Source organism: Pelophylax lessonae (assembly GCF_965119305.1).
Source record: "Pelophylax lessonae genome assembly, chromosome: 2".
NCBI lineage: Eukaryota > Metazoa > Chordata > Amphibia > Anura > Ranidae > Pelophylax > Pelophylax lessonae.
The window spans coordinates 257,640,830-257,657,631 of record NC_138769.1 but is presented as its reverse complement, the minus strand read 5'-3'; positions in this window follow the sequence as shown (position 1 = coordinate 257,657,631).

Genomic DNA, 16,802 nt, shown 5'->3' with positions numbered 1-16,802 from the left:
TAGGCGGCATTGGTGGGCACTGATTGGTGGCACTGATAGGAAGCACTGATAGGCACTGTTAGATGTGTCTGATGGGCACTGATGAGGCGGCACTGGTGGGCACTGATAGGTGGCACTGATGAGGCGGCACTGCTGGGCACTGATAGGCACTATTAGGTGACACTGATGGGCACTGATGAAGTGGCACTGGTGGGCACTGATAGGTGGCACTGGTGGGCACTGATAGGTGGCACTACTGGGCACTGATAGGTGGCACTACTGGGCACCACTTATGGACACTAACAGGGGAGAGGGGGAGTTTCACATTCAGCAGACAGTGAGACTTGCAAGAGCTGCTCAGTGTGTGTGCAGTGGCGTACCTAGAGAATTTGGCACCCGGGGCGGATCCTATATCTGGCACCCCATCCCCCCCCCCCCCCCAACTTTAAAATGTAAGCACCCACAAAAATTTGTAATGTTTTCAGGAATATTTATTGCACAAAATTCACAGCCCCCCCCCCCCCCCCCCAATCACAGTGCCCCTTGCAGTCTGCCCCCTGTCTCTCTAATCACAGTTCCCCCTTTTGCACTCTCTGCCTCCCCTGCACAGTCCTACCTTCAGCATAAATAGATAGCTAATATTATTAGCAATGTGTTTACAGGAGATGGTCAGAGACTACAGACATGATAAAGGAGATGGTCAGAGACTGCAAACGTGATACAGGAGATGGTCAGAGACTACAGACATGATAAAGGAGATGGTCAGAGACTGCAGACATGATACAGTAGATGGTCAGAGACTGCAGACGTGATACAGGAGATGGTCAGAGACTACAGACATGATAAAGGAGATGGTCAGAGACTGCAGACGTGATACAGGAGATGGTCAGAGACTGCAAACATGATACATGAGATGGTCAGAGACTGTAGACATGATACAGGAGATGGTCAGAGACTGCAGACGTGATACAGGAGATGGTCAGAGACTACAGACATGATACAGGAGATGGTCAGAGACTGTAGACATGGTACAGGAGATGGTCAGAGACTGCAGACATGATACATGAGATGGTCAGAGACTGTAGACATGATACAGGAGATGGTCAGAGACTGCGGACATGATAGAAGATAGAAGAGCACTAGGGGGGCCGGAGAGCACAGGGCAAGCAGAGAGCACTGGAGGAGCTGAAGGGCACGGTGGGGGGGGGGGGCTGGAGAGAATAAAGAGGGGATTTGGAAAGCATTGTAGGGGGGTTGGAAGGCGCGGGGGGGGGGAGCACTGGGGGGGGGGGCGAGCACGGAAAACCAGGAGGGTGGAGAGCACTGGGAGGGACAGCGAGCACTTGGGGGGCGGGCAGGGAAAACCAGGGGGGTGGAGAGCACTGGGTGGGGGACAGGGAAAACCAGGGGGGTGGAGAGCACTGGGTGGGGGACAGGGAAAACCAGGGGGGTGGAGAGCACTTGGGGGGGGACAGGGAGCACTTAGGGGGCGGGCAAGGAAAACCAGGGGGTGGAGAGCACTGGGGGGGACAGGGAGCACTTGGGGGGAGGGAGATGAAAAGCACTGTGGGGGGCTGAAGAGCATGGGGGGTGCTAAAGAACAGGGGGGTCTAGTGCCTTTGGGGGGGGCTAAGAGCAGAGGGGGGGATTACGAGCACCGGGGGGCTAGCAAAAGAAGTTGTATAGGAGGGGGATGGGGCAGCTGCATATAGATGAATTGATCTTTCCCTATTCTTCCTGCAGGAGGGAGAGGAGGAGAATCAGTTATTCAGCAGCTGCAGAAAGAATAGGGAAAGATGAATCCCTCTATATGCAGCTTCCCCACCCCCCTCCTATCCAGCACACACACTTGAGCAATGGGAACACACTCACCTTCTTCCCGCCGAAGCTCCGCCCCCTTCTTCCCGCCGAGGCTCCGCCCCTCCCCGCGAGGCTCCGCCCCCTTCTTCCCATCCCGGCTCCGCCCCCGCTAGCAGCACGGACTGAAGGAGCTGCCACTGCAGCTGCCTTCACCCTGCGATGTGGGATCTCAGAGAACGCCGGCTGACACCCCACATTGGTACCCCACTGTGTGTATGACACTGTCATGTAATGTAGCTGCTTTCAGGGAGAAAGCCCAGCTGTAAAAAAAAGCGGTGATGTCGGGGGTGGGCGGGATCAAGCAGCTGTCAAACACCAGCCAATGATTGGGCTGCTTAAGAAAGGGGCGGAGCCACATAAACGAAGCGGCCGCCCAGACCCCATCCTATTGGCTGGTGTTTGATAGCTGTTCGGTCCCGCCCACCCCCGACATCACCCCTGAGTTTTGACAGCTCGTCTTTCTCCCTGCAAGCATTAACATTACCTAACAGTGTCACACACACACTGAGCGGCTCTGACAAGCCTCACTATCTGCTGGAGCCAACAGCACAGCCGCCTCTCCACCAAGTATCTCACTACCCTCAGTGGCAGAGATGGAGAAGCCGGCCCAACACTAACAGACACAGGGTGATTAGGGTGTGCCCAGGCACACCCGGCACACCCCGTGCGCACGCCTATGCTTCCACCTGCCACATAACAGTACAACACAGCCATGTCAGAGCCAGCAAGAGAGGCCTCACCATTGGAGGAAATTTACCAGCACCTCGCAGCCCTGTCGCAAGCCGTGAAGACCCTCCAGGATGGTTACACACAGCTAGAGGGACGATTACAATCCACCACTCTCCCGGGGAACCCTCCAGTGTTATCAGCTCTGTCCACCTCTGCAGCGTCCACAGGATCTGCTCCTAGTCCCACGTTAGTGTTGTTGCCACCGGAACCCCGTGTTCCGAACCCAGAAAAATTCTGCGTAGACCGGGGTAAATTCTGAGCCTTCCGTAATGCCTGCCAATTGTACTTCTCCTTGCAGCCCCGGACCTTTTCTCTGGAGGTCACCAAGGTGGGGTTTGTCGTTTCTTTGCTCCTAGGCGAGCCTCAATCCTGGGCCCATCGGCTTCTAGAGGAGAGCAGTCCCCATCTGGACTCATTATCATCATTTTTTACGGCCATGGCTCAACTTTATGATGATCCGCAGCGGTCCTCCACCGCAGAAGCTGCACTTCACATTCTCCAGCAGGGTCGCAGGCCCGTCAAGGACTACGTCACCGACTTTCGCTGCCTGAGTTCCGATACCTCCTGGAACAAGGCGGCACTGCGCTACTAGTTCCGCCTGTGCTTATCCGAAGGACTGAAGGATGAACTATCCGGAGTAGGTATACCTGACACCCCAGAAGATCTGATTTCTCAGGTCATTCGGATCGACCGCCGGCTCCGGGAGCGCCGGGCAGAGCGTCCTCCACAACAGTTTCGGCCAACCTGGATGCTGCCACAGGTGACTCCTCCCGCACGTTTTTCCCCGACTGGACCAGTTCCTGTCTGTCCTGCTCCTACCGGTGCCACTCCAGATATGCCTGAACCCATGCAACTCGGGATCATGCGACCAGCCCTGTCTCCAGAAGAGAGGTGTCGTCGGCAAATGGGTAACCTCTGTCTCTATTGTGGAGAAGCCGGCCATTATGTGCCTTCCTGCTCTGCAAAACTCTGCAAGTTTCGTTCTGTTCCTCCACCCAGTTGTGTAGCATCTGTTACCAATACCTCTCACGTAGCTTTCCCTGTGTCATTGCAGCTCTCGGAAGGTCCCGTCCCGGTTACAGCGATCATTGATTCAGGAGCCTGCAGCTGCTTTATTGATCGCACCTTCGCTGCTCAACACGGCATACCTCTACAGCCAAAGACCCAAGGCCTCACCATCTTTCTGGCTGACGGATCCCACATTAAATCTGGACCTGTGACCCAGGAAACCCCTCCTCTTCCCATGGTCTCCTCGTCTGGCCACAAGGAGATGATAAGTCTGGACATTATTGCATCTCCATTATTTCCCGTTATCCTGGGGTTGCCTTGGTTGCAGGCCCACAACCCGCAGATCGATTGGACCACAGGAGCCATCCAATTCCCGTCATCATATTGCAGAAACTCCTGCCTACCCATGCCGCTCCAAGCTTCCAAAGCCGTACTCTGTCTCGAGTCTGAGCCTGACCTACGCTCCGTCGTGCCCCAGGCCCACCACGACTTTCTGGACGTGTTCAGTAAACGGGGCGCCGAGACCTTGCCCCCGCAACGTCCGTATGATTGTCCCATCGAATTGCTGCCTGGGGCTGAGATTCCGTTTGGCCGGATCTATCCCTTATCTGAACGGGAACTGGACGTGCTGAAGGATTATGTGGACGAAAACCTAAAAAAAGGGTTCATCCGCCCATCCACTTCCCCGGCGGGAGCAGGCATTTTCTTTGTGGAAAAAAAAGATCACTCTCTCCGACCTTGCATTGACTACAGGGATCTAAACAAGATCACTATTAAGAACCGCTACCCCCTTCCTCTGGTTCCCAAGCTTTTTCAGAGACTCAGGTCCGCTGCCCTGTTCACAAAATTGGACCTTCGTGGGGCCTATAACCTAGTCCGCATCCGAGAGGGGGACGAGTGGAAGACGGCTTTCCGCACCCGGTTCGGACATTTTGAGTATTTAGTGATGCCGTTCGGCCTCTGTAATGCTCCGGCTACGTTCCAACATTTCATGAATGACATCTTCAGGGATTGGCTGGACATCTTTGTCATTGTATACCTGGATGACATTTTGATCTTTTCCGCATCCCAGGAACAACACCGTGAGCATGTCTGAAATGTTCTCAGCCGCCTCCACCAGCATGGTCTATATGCCAAGGCTGAAAAATGCGACTTCGAGCAAAGCAGCATTTCATTTTTGGGGCTAATAATTTCCACGAAAGGAATAAAGATGGACCCCCAGAAAGTCTCTGCTATTCTGGATTAGCCTCCGCCATCTGATAAGAAAGGAGTGCAGCGCTTTGTCGGCTTTGCCAATTTTTATAGGAGGTTCATAAGGGGATTCTCCAACATCATCTCCCCTATGACCCAGCTCACCAAGAAAGATGTCCGTTATTCTTGGACTCCTGAGGCCCAGTCAGCTTTCATGATTTTAAAAAAGCACTTTACATCTGATCCTATCCTGAGCCATCCAGATCCCACCTTACCCTACCTCCTTGAGGTAGATGCCTCAGAAGTCGCTATTGGGGCAGTCATCTCCCAGAGACAAGGGGTCAAGGACCTGCTGCACCCAATAGCTTTCTTTTCCCAAAAACTTTCCATGGCAGAGAGAAATTATGATGTGGGAGACCGGGAACTTTTGGCTATTAAAGCCGCCCTGGAAGAATGGCGATATCTGCTTGAGGGTGCGGCACACCGTATTCTCATTTTCACGGACCACAAAAACCTCGAGTACCTGAGATCTGCCAAACGTCTGCGACCCCGTCAGGCACGATGGGCACTGTTCTTCTCTAGGTTTTCGTTCCACATCACCTACCGACCTGGATCCAAAAATGTCAAACCAGACGCCCTGTCTCAGATGTTTGACAACCCTAAAGAGGTCCCAGTACCTGACACCATTCTGTCTGAAAATAACTTTCTGCTTCTTCTCACAGGTCTGAGGTCCCGTCTTGAGCAAGCCTCGGCTAAAATTTCTGACCCACCGGGAACTTTCCTGTCACGCAGGGATGTCTTGTTATGGGCCGGGGACAAGATTTTTGTTCCAGAGGACATCCGAGTGGCAGTTCTGGGTGCCTGTCATGATAATCTTCTAGCCGGTCATTTTGGCATCCAAAGAACTCTTGACCTTCTGCAGCGCACCTTTTGGTGGCCCAAGATGGAAAAGAACTGCAGACACTATGTCCTTTCCTGCACCACTTGCTCCTGGAGTAAGACCGCAAGAAGCAAGGCTTGGGGGCTTCTCAGACCACTCCCAGTTCCTGACCGGCTTTGGCAGACAATCGCCATGGACTTCATCGTGGAACTGCCTCTTTCAGCAGGGGGCTCTGCCATCTTTGTGGTCGTAGACCGGCTTTCCAAGATGGCCCACTTTTTACCCCTAAAGGGTACTCCCACCGCGAAAGAGACTGCAGACATCTTTCTCAAGGAAGTAGTAAGACTACATGGTGTACCTACCAGTATCATCTCTGACAGAGGGGTTCAATTCACGTCCCGTTTCTGGAAGGCATTATGTGGGCTCCTGAAGTTCGACCTGGCTATCTCCTCATCCTACCATCCACAAACCAATGGTCAAACCGAGAGGACTAACCAGACCCTGGAGCAATACCTCCGGTGCTTCACTACCTTTGTCCAGGATGACTGGGTAACCTTATTGCCATTTGCAGAATTCGCATATAATAATTCCAAACATTCCGTCACTGGGCAATCCCCCTTCTTCGCCAATTACGAGTTTCATCCCTCCTTCCTGCCTGACATCTCCTCTGAATCTGGAGTTCCCGCAGTCCAGGACATTTTCAACTTTGTCACCAGCAATAACAAACTTCTGCAGGAAACATTGACCAAGGCTCAGGCAGCGTCCAAGAAAACCTTTGATGAGAAAAAGAGGGGAGAGTTAATCCTCCAGTCCGGTGATCGGGTTTTGCTGTCCAAAGCTAACCTTTGCTTGGCCTGCCCGTCCAAAAAGTTGGCTCCCAAATTTATCGGTCCATTTTCAGTTAAAAGGAGACTCAATGCCGTTGCTTACGAGCTATCCTTACCTGATACCCTGCGGATCCATCCTGTATTCCATGTCACCCTCTTAAAGCCCGTGGTTCCTGATGCCTTCCCTGGCAGAAATTCTGGACCTCCCGAACCTGTGATTGTGGATGGAGACGTGGAGTATGAAGTGGAGGTCATACTTGACTGTCGGAAGAGAGGTAACCAGCTCCAGTACCTGATCAAGTGGAAAGGCTATGGGCCGGAAGAAAATTCCTGGGAACCAGAGAGGAACATCCATCCTGCAGATTTAATCCAGGAGTTTTTTCTTGCCCATCCTCAGAAAAGCAGTTTGTTGGGCACCCGGAGGTTACCCTTAAGGGGGGGGCAATGTTAGGAACGCTTTCTGAGCACACTGATGTGCTGTCATGAGTCTGCAACCTAAAGGGTTAACCTAGAGCAGACTAATTGCAATAATTGGCAAACAGGCTGCCTTATTTAAACAGCTCAGCAGCACTGCACTTTGCTGAGTTGTCTTCAGCTCTCCTGTGTTCTGAACCTGCTTCCTGTTGATTTCCTGTCTGATACCTGTTGACCTTTGGCTCGTCCCTGACTTTGCTTGTTTGCTGCCTGTCCTGATCTCGGCTCGTTTTGACTACTCTTCTGGATTCTCCTTGTCGGCTCATCCACCTTCGGACCTTGACCAGTTACCCCCCGGTGGGGCGACCCTGGGGACCGCGACCTGGTATCCACCTGCAGCCAAATCCATCCTCACCATCAGAGGCTCTGGTGAAGACCGGTGGATGCTTAGACCCCGCACCTCAGGTTAGCCTGTGCTACTCACCTCAGGTTTCCAACCAAGCTCCGCCCACCGGCAATGGTAAGCCTTCTCTGCACGACAGGCTTCCGTCTGCCACATAACACTTGGCATCAAGAAGTCACGAACCACCCCGTATCATCCCCAGGGAGATCCTCAGCCAAAGAGATTTAATCAGATTCTCCTGGACATGCTTGGGACTCTGACCTCTGAACAGAAACAACACTGGTGTAAACATATAGCTGCCATTGTGCATGCCTATAACAGCACCACAAATGATGCTACAGGCTATTCTCCTTATAGACTGATGTTTTGAAGAGAGGCTCACTTACCAGTTGACTTGACCTTTGGCACATCCCTAGATAATACCTCAGTAACTTCTCAGAGGATATGTGGATAATATGTGGATCGCCTGAGGAAAAGTCTGAAGACCGCCTATGAAAAGGCCCAAGCTGCCTCAGATGCCTAGGGACAGAGAAACAAGAGAAACTTTGACCTTAGGGTGCGAGTGCAAGACCGGCAACGGGAGACAGAGGGTTGCTGAGAAATCTAGGTGTACCTGGAAAGCACAAGTTAGCTGATCGCTGGAAGTCACAACCATATGTAATCTGTAAGCAGCTACCAGGACTACCAGTATATCAGATCAGACCAGAGGGAAGTACGGGCCCACTGAAGACCTGGCATCGTAACCATCTGTTGCCCTTGTCAGAAGCCGTCTGAATGCCGTCACAGTCGGACCCACAGCCTACTTCTTCGGTTTCACAATGATCTCGTCCAGTGACCAAGTCCCAGCCTGTACCCTGTGATGCCGAAGATGAAGACAGCGAGGATGAAGAGATGGGAGTGGATTGGCTGTGGTAGTCTCAAGTACCAGAGACTGTCACCCTCCCTTTTTCTTCTTCCGAAGTAACAGACACTGGGATTCTCAGGCCTGAAGCTTCTGAATTTGTACCTCAAAATCAGCAATCGGAGGATCTAGAAGACTCTCAATTTCTTCTACAGGCAGAAGTTTCTGAGGACTCTCCACCTTTCTTTGATGAGGAGGTGGGAGCCCAGGAGGAGGAAGTTGGAGTTGACATAGAAGAAGAAGAGGTTGGTGAGCCTACAAACTATGAATCTAAAGAGCAGAGAGAGAAAAGAGTTATTCGTCCACCTAAGAGACTGACGTATGACGTCCTAGGAGAAAGCTCTGAGGAGGCTATTCTCATCTCCCAAAGGACTCTTGAGGAGCCTAATCTTTCCACCGCAAATTTGGTGGAGAGTGATCCTAACTCTCCCCCTGGCACATCTGGTGGGGTTAACCCAATTAAAGTGACCTGTGGGCAGGACAACCTCCCTTCCTATGACAATTGGTGGGAGGTTCCTCTATCGACTTTGTGTCATGAAATGAGCTGTTTGAGTTTGGGTTCATGAAAATGTTAGTCATCTGGTTTTATTCACGTTTACCTGTTTCTTGCCGCGTGTATTTACAAAGCATGCACCAGGTTCAGGACTCTCCTGCCTTTGGAGGACCAAAGGATCTTTGGTGGGGGGAGTGTGTAGCGGACTGTCATTCTTTAATAATGCAGATTTACTCCCCCTGGTTTCTTTAGGCTGTGTGTGTGTGAACCTTTAACCACTTGCCGACCGCCGCACGACTATTTACTGCGGTGGTCAGCCCCTCACAGGCAAAGTGATGTAGGACTATGTCGCTCGCCTGTGAGGCTAAAGAGGGTGAGCGTGCACTGCCGGAGGCGCGCTCCCACCCCTGCTCACTCCCTAACATCCCTGCTCACATCTCACTCATGATCTCCCCATGGAGAGGGAGAAAGGCAGGCGGCTAATGTAAACAAAGCCGCCTGTCATTCTCACCTGTGTAAGAACAGAGATCATACGGTCCTGCTATGTAGGATCGTATGTCCCTGTTGTTACATCACTAGCCACGCCCCTTTACAGTTAGAAGCATGCCCCTAAGGACACACTTAACCCCTGCATCACCAATAAAGTTAACCCCTTCCCTGCCAGTGTCATTTTTACAGTAACAGTGCATATGTATAGCACTGATTACTGTAGTAATGTCACTGGTACCCCCAAAAGTGTCAAAAATGTCAGTTAAGGGTCCGATCTGTCCACCGCAATGTCGCAGTCCCGCAAAAAAAGTCACAGATCGCCGCCATTACTCGTTAAAAAAAAAACAACAAAAATGACAAAAATGTTTCCCTTAGTTAGTAAACGCAATAACTTTTGTGCAAACCTATCAAAATACGCTTATTGCGATTTTTTTTACCAAACATATGTAGCAGAAGACAAATTGGCCTAAAATGTTAAAAAATTTAGATTTTTAAATTTTTTGGGGGGAATTTCATATAAAAAAATGTGAAAAAATATTGTTTTTTTTTAAATTTACGCTCTTCATTTGTTTATAGCGCAAAAAGTAAAAATGGCACAGGGGATCAAATACCACCAAAAGAAAGCTCTGTTTGTGGGGAAACAAAGGACGTCAATTTCGTTTAGGTACAGCTTCGAACGACTGCACAATTGTCCATTAAAATCACACAGTGCCGAATTGCAAAATAGGGCCAGGTCAGGAAGGGGGTAAAATCTTAAGTGGTTAAGACTGCTTCCAGCAGAGGTCAGCCTCCCACAGGTAATAGAAGAACAGGACTGTGTGAAATGTAGTTCTGAACTGTGAGCAGACTGTTGTTTGGATTGCAGAAGAAACTACCATCCCATGATGCAACTGGGGAAAGGGAGGATCAGAGCAGAGCTAGTGTAACGCTCCTGCGTTTTTTGTTAGTGAATGGATTTGCAGCTGCAGAATTATTACACTCAGTAGTCATGTAGAGATGTGTTGAACAAACATATCCAACTCTCAGGACTCATCACCGTGCACAGCCTGATTTATGCAAATATACATACACTCAATATGATGTTCCTGGAGTGATAGGATGTATATGATAGTATAGAGGTGAGAGACAGGCGATAGAAATGGTGAACACTCAGTAGTAATATTCAGGAGAGTGGTAGGTGATGATAGGTTGTATGCAGATAGGTTTAGCAATCATGTATAGTAACAGGTGGTAGAGGACAGCAGATGGAGTATACAAGAGAGAGTAACCTAGTGCAATGATATATATGATGGTAGGCTCAAGAGCTAGCAATCTATGAAGTTATGCAGATGATAGAAATAGTGCTTGGATAGTAACAGTCCTTTAGTATGCTGAAGTAGATAGTGAAGTTAGTTAGGAAGGAATCCCCTGCGGGGTACTTATCACAAGTGGGTTAGTAGTAGCAAAGTCCAGTAGCAAGAGAGTGATCCGGTAGCGAGATACGGGATAGGTAGCGAGGTTCCGGTTTTGTTCAGGCAAAGGAATAGCTAGAAGCTCCGGCAGCATAGGACAAGACTGGTCAAGCATGCGGTTTGAATGAGTGAGAGAAAGCTGGCGATTGAAATAGCCGCTCATAGCGGCGCTCGGCGATGATGTCATCGTTCTTAAAGGTGTATGCGTTCCACCTGGTTAGCAAGGTGGGACGCAATATTAAGGAGAAATACGGAAATAAGGGTACCAGAGGTACCAGAATCTTACAGTACCCCCCCCCCCCCCCTTAAGGCCGGCTCCAGAAGGCCTATAGCACTGGTTTCTCCGGGTATTTTGAGTGAAATCTTCGTATAAGCGTAGGTGCGTGAACATCAGCAGTATCCAACCAGGTGTCGTCTTGGGGTCCATAGTTCTTCCATCTTATGAGATATTGGAGTCTTCTTCTGTGGATACGAGAATCCAGAATCTCCTTGATCTCATATTCTTCTCCACCTTCAACTTGTACTGGAGGTGGAGGCAAGATGGTAGGCCTCATTCCTTGGTTAGGAACATGTGGCTTTAGTAGCGACACATGAAAGATGGGATGTATTTTGAGATCTGCCGGTAAGGTGAGTTGCACTGCAGCTTTTCCAATGAGCTTTTTAATTGGGAAGGGTCCCAGAAATAAAGGTCCAAGTTTTTTACTAGGGATCTTTAATCTCAATTTTTTTGTAGATAGCCAAACGAGATCCCCAATGGCATATTGAGGAGAGGGTTTTCTACGGAGGTCGTAGTACCTTTTTTGTTGGCTATGGGCATGTAAGATGGTGGTGTTGAGTAACCCCAGAGAGTCCTTTATTTGGGTAAGATAATCAGAGGCCACTGGGTTACTTGATGGCAAGATACGTGGTGGAAGGAGTGTGGGATGAAACCCATAGTTTAAGTAGAATGGACTTTGTTTTGTAGTACTGTGGGTCACGTTGTTATAAGCGAACTCCGCCAGCGGGAGGAGGTCCACCCAATCGTCCTGTAGGTATGAGGTATAGCAACGTAGATATTGCTCAATGCACTGGTTGACTCTTTCTGTCTGTCCGTTTGTCTGAGGGTGGTAAGGAGAAGTAAGTTTTCGCTCTATTCGTAATATCTGACATAGAGCTTGCCAAAACTTTGAGATGAACTGTGAACCACGGTCAGACAGAAGGGTCTTTGGAATACCATGTAACTTAAAGACATGTTTCACTAGTAATTCCGCTGTTTGCTTGGATGAAGGTAGTCTTCGAATAGAAATGAAATGTGCCATCTTGGTCAGATGGTCCACTGACACTAAAATGGTGTTAAATCCTTTGGAAGGTGGTAGTTCTACTATAAAGTTTAAGGAGACCACTTCCCATGGAACCTGGGGTATTGGTAGACTACAAAGTAGACCCGATGGTTTTGTAGTGTCAATTTTGGACCTTGCACAGATGTCACAAGATGAAACAAACTTTTGTACGGTCGTCTTCATGTCAGGCCACCAAAACTGCCTAGTAAGTAAATTGAATGTTTTAGTCATACCCATATGTCCTGCCATAGGCACATCATGCGACAGTTCCAAGATCTTGGTTCGCATAGTAGGGGGTATGTAAAGTTTGTCGTTGTAATAGAGGAAGCCTTCTGCATCAGCACTTAGCTGAGGTGGAGGTGAATCCAGTCCTATGCTGTGCAAAATCTCTTCCTTCAGGGAACGGACAACACCGACAATACGTTCATAGGGTATTATAGGAACTGACGGAACCTCGGTGTAGCTATCTTCGGTTAATCGTGATAGCGCATCCGCTTTTTTATTCTTGTCTGCAGGCGTGTAGGTCACTAGGAAGTTGAATCTTAAAAAGAATAATGACCATCGTACCTGCCGGTGGTAAAGAGTTCTGTTAGTCTGAAGGTATTGAAGATTTTTATGATCTGTAAATATGAGGATTGGTAATCGAGTACCCTCAAGTAGGTGTCGCCAATTCTCTAATGCCAGTTTTATGGCAAGCAACTCTTTTTCACCCACTGGGTAATTCACCTCAGGGCTGCTTAGTGATTTTGAGAAGAAAGCAACTGGGTGAAGTGGTGAAGTATTTGTTGGTCGTTGGGAGAGAACTGCTCCTACTGCCATATTTGACACATCTACCTCCAAGATGTATTGAAGGGATGGGTCTGGATGACGTAGTATGGGAGCAGAAGTAAAGCTTGATTTCAACAAGCGGAAAGCTCCATTTGCTTCTTCTGACCATTTGAATGGGTTTTTTGTACTTGTGAGTTGTGTGAGAGGTCTCACAATAGCAGAGAAGTTCTTGATGAACTTTCTATAGTAGTTAGAAAATCCGAGGAATCTTTGTAATGCTTTACGAGTTGTTGGCACAGGCCAATCTAGAATACAGGATATCTTGCTCATATCCATTTTGATTCCATTTTTAGATATGATGTATCCTAGGAATAGTACTTCTTCTTTATGAAATAAACATTTTTTTAATTTAACGTATAAATTATGTGCAAGTAGTCTTGACAACACGAGTCTTACAGGTTTTATGTGTTCAGATAAGGATTGAGAATAAATAAGTATATCGTCCAGATATACTACAACACAAACATCCAGTAAGTCTCTGAAAATGTCATTTATGAATCGTTGAAAGGCTGCGGGAGCATTACATAACCCGAATGACATCACAAGGTACTCGAACAATCCGTATCTGGTTCTGAATGCTGTCTTCCATTCATCCCCGTCACGGATTCGGATTAGGTTGTATGCCCCTTTTAGGTCCAATTTTGAAAAGTAGGTAGCCCCGCGCACCTGTTCTATAAGTTCAGGAATGAGAGGTAAAGGATAGCGATCCTTTATTGTAATGGTATTTAATTGCCTATAATCAATAATAGGCCTGAGACTTGAATCCTTATTGCGGACAAAGAAGAGTCCTGCAGCAGTGGAGGAAGTAGAAGGTCTGATGAACCCTTTCGCCAAATTTTCATCCAAGTATTCCTTGAGATGAGAGAGTTCATCCTGTGAAAGAGGATAAACATGACCGAAAGGCAATTTGCTATTTGGGAGTAGATCGATACAACAATCATAGTCCCTATGGGGAGGCAACACTTGAGCGTTTTTCTCAAGGAAGACTTCCGACAAATCCTGGTAACATAGTGGTATAATCTCATCCGACACCACAGACAGGATCTTTCCATATGATGAGAGATTACACGTGGTTTCGCAGTAGTGAGAAGAGAAAGTTAGAGTTCTTGTTTTCCAATCGATGATTGGTTGATGTATGTGTAACCAGGGAAGTCCCAAAATAATGGGAAAATGTGGTGAGGTTAGTACATCAAAAGTGGTGGTCTCCATATTAGACTCGTTAGCAGTGACAAGGAGTGCTTGTGTCTGATCAGTGATTGGACCAGAGGATAACGGAATACCGTTAATGAAACTAACTGAGACAGGTTTAAGTTTTGAAATAATAGGTATTTTATTTAAGGTAACAAAACAAGTATCGATATAGTTCCCACAAGATCCTGTGTCGATCATAGCCTTGGTGGTGATCCTAGTTTGGTCCCACTGTAATGTCAAATGAATAAAAAGATAAGGATTAGAAAAGGAAGTCGTTAGTCCCCCTAGCAAAACTTTTGAACACTCAACCTCTTTTTTGCGGACAAGGGGACAGCCGCTTATCAAATGATCCGGGGAGGCGCAGTACATGCAGAGATGTTCGGATCTTCTCCTGGCACATTCGGTAAAGGTGGGCATATCATTCCTACCTCCATAGGAGTAGGGTCAACAGCCGACATCCGAGAAGGACTGGACAATGGCAATCCCATCTTCTCAGCCTTTCTTTCTCGCAGTCGTCTGTCAATATTGATACTGGTCTGTATCAGGGCATCCAAGGTGCCAGGTAAATCCGCTCGGGCGAGCTCGTCTTTAACGGCTTCTGACAGGCCGAGTCTGAACTGAGTTCGCAGAGATGTATCATTCCACCCTGAATCAAGGGTCCATCTTTTGAACTCCGCCACAAAGTCCTAAACAGGTCTCCTTCCTTGTTTTAAAGCCCTCAATTGGGTATCAGCAGTACTCTGCCTATTGGGGTCTTCATATAAACTAGCGAGTTGCGCTAGGAATAAAGGATAGGAGTTGAGAAGTGGATCATCTTTCTCAAAGAGAGAGTCTGTCCAGGCCCGGGGATCACCCGTCAGATAGGAAATAGTGGTACAGACTTTAATTTGTTCAGTAGGGTAAGTACGAGGTTTCAACAAGAAAAGCAATTGACATGCGTTTTTAAACTCACGAAATTTTTTCCGATCACCCGTAAACACCAGAGGAGGGTTTATCTTAGGCTCACGGGGCTGAGCAGCAGAGAGCTGTGCAAGACGGCCAACCTGCTGTCTTAAAGCCTGATTTTCGTTTTTTACCTCTGTCAGAGCAAGTATCAATGCATCTACTTGTTGTTTTAATTGCATTACCTGAGTGGGTAATTCTGCTGAATCCATATTTTATCTGGCTCGTTCAATCTGTAAAACTCCTGCGTTTTTTGTTAGTGAATGGATTTGCAGCTGCAGAATTATTACACTCAGTAGTCATGTAGAGATGTGTTGAACAAACATATCCAACTCTCAAGACTCATCACCGTGCACAGCCTGATTTATGCAAATATACATACACTCAATATGATGTTCCTGGAGTGATAGGATGTATATGATAGTATAGAGGTGAGAGACAGGCGATAGAAATGGTGAACACTCAGTAGTAATATTCAGGAGAGTGGTAGGTGATGATAGGTTGTATGCAGATAGGTTTAGCAATCATGTATAGTAACAGGTGGTAGAGGACAGCAGATGGAGTATACAAGAGAGAGTAACCTAGTGCAATGATATATATGATGGTAGGCTCAAGAGCTAGCAATCTATGAAGTTATGCAGATGATAGAAATAGTGCTTAGATAGTAACAGTCCTTTAGTATGCTGAAGTAGATAGTGAAGTTAGCTAGGAAGGAATCCCCTGCGGGGTACTTATCACAAGTGGGTTAGTAGTAGCAAAGTCCAGTAGCAAGAGAGTGATCCGGTAGCGAGATACGGGATAGGTAGCGAGGTTCCGGTTTTGTTCAGGCAAAGGAATAGCTAGAAGCTCCGGCAGCATAGGACAAGACTGGTCAAGCATGCGGTTTGAACGAGCAATGAGTGAGAGAAAGCCGGCGATTGAAATAGCCGCTCATAGCGGCGCTCGGCGATGATGTCATTGTTCTTAAAGGTGTATGCGTTCCACCTGGTTAGCAAGGTGGGACACAATATTAAGGAGAAATACGGAAATAAGGGTACCAGAGGTACCAGAGGTACCAGAATCTTACAGCTAGACACTTGCCTGCTGCAAGCATAACTCTCTCTTGTCTCCTGCACTCAGCGAGGACAGATCAGCCAGGGAGGTGTGCTGAGACACAGTCTGTGTTTGAGGCCTAGTGCATGAGGCTTCAGCAGCCCAGATGCTGGTGATCGCACAGCGGCGGATGTTACAGCGGAGTAACCGGCCGGGTGTGGAGGATTGCTGAACAAGGACACTGACGGATTGGGTGAGAGATATCTGATTACAGCACACACTGTAATTGACAGAAGCAGAGCAAGGAAAGGCCTGTGACACAGTTTAGCTTGGACAGAGAACTGCATTGACATATACCGGTTGCCACAGGACACTGTAGTGCTGATTAGTGCATGGCAGATTATAAGGCCTCACCTCATATCTTCAATTTTATAGATTGTATATCATTTAACTGAGTACAGAAGCCTATTTTTCCTTATAGTTTGGATTACAGTTAATCATTACCTTACAGTGGATTACAATTGATTGTTACCTCTACAGTGGATTACAAATACTATTCCTTGGATGACTAAGGATCCCTTGGCCGGCAAAGACTAGCAAGGCCTTGTCATTCAGGAGACTTGCAATCTAAAGTAAAGGGGGCCCTCATAGGATACAGAGTGCACTCTGATAGATAGCCTAGCATTAGGTTAATAGGGTCACTGATATAAGTTAGATAAATTGCAGTGCTATTCTTTTTCACAGTTAAACGCTATTTCTGTGGTCACTCTCACAATTCATTTGAGGGATGATTTATTGACAAATTATTGATACATCAGTCCTCAATTATAATAGCATAACATATATGTGTATTGGTGTTTGCTTT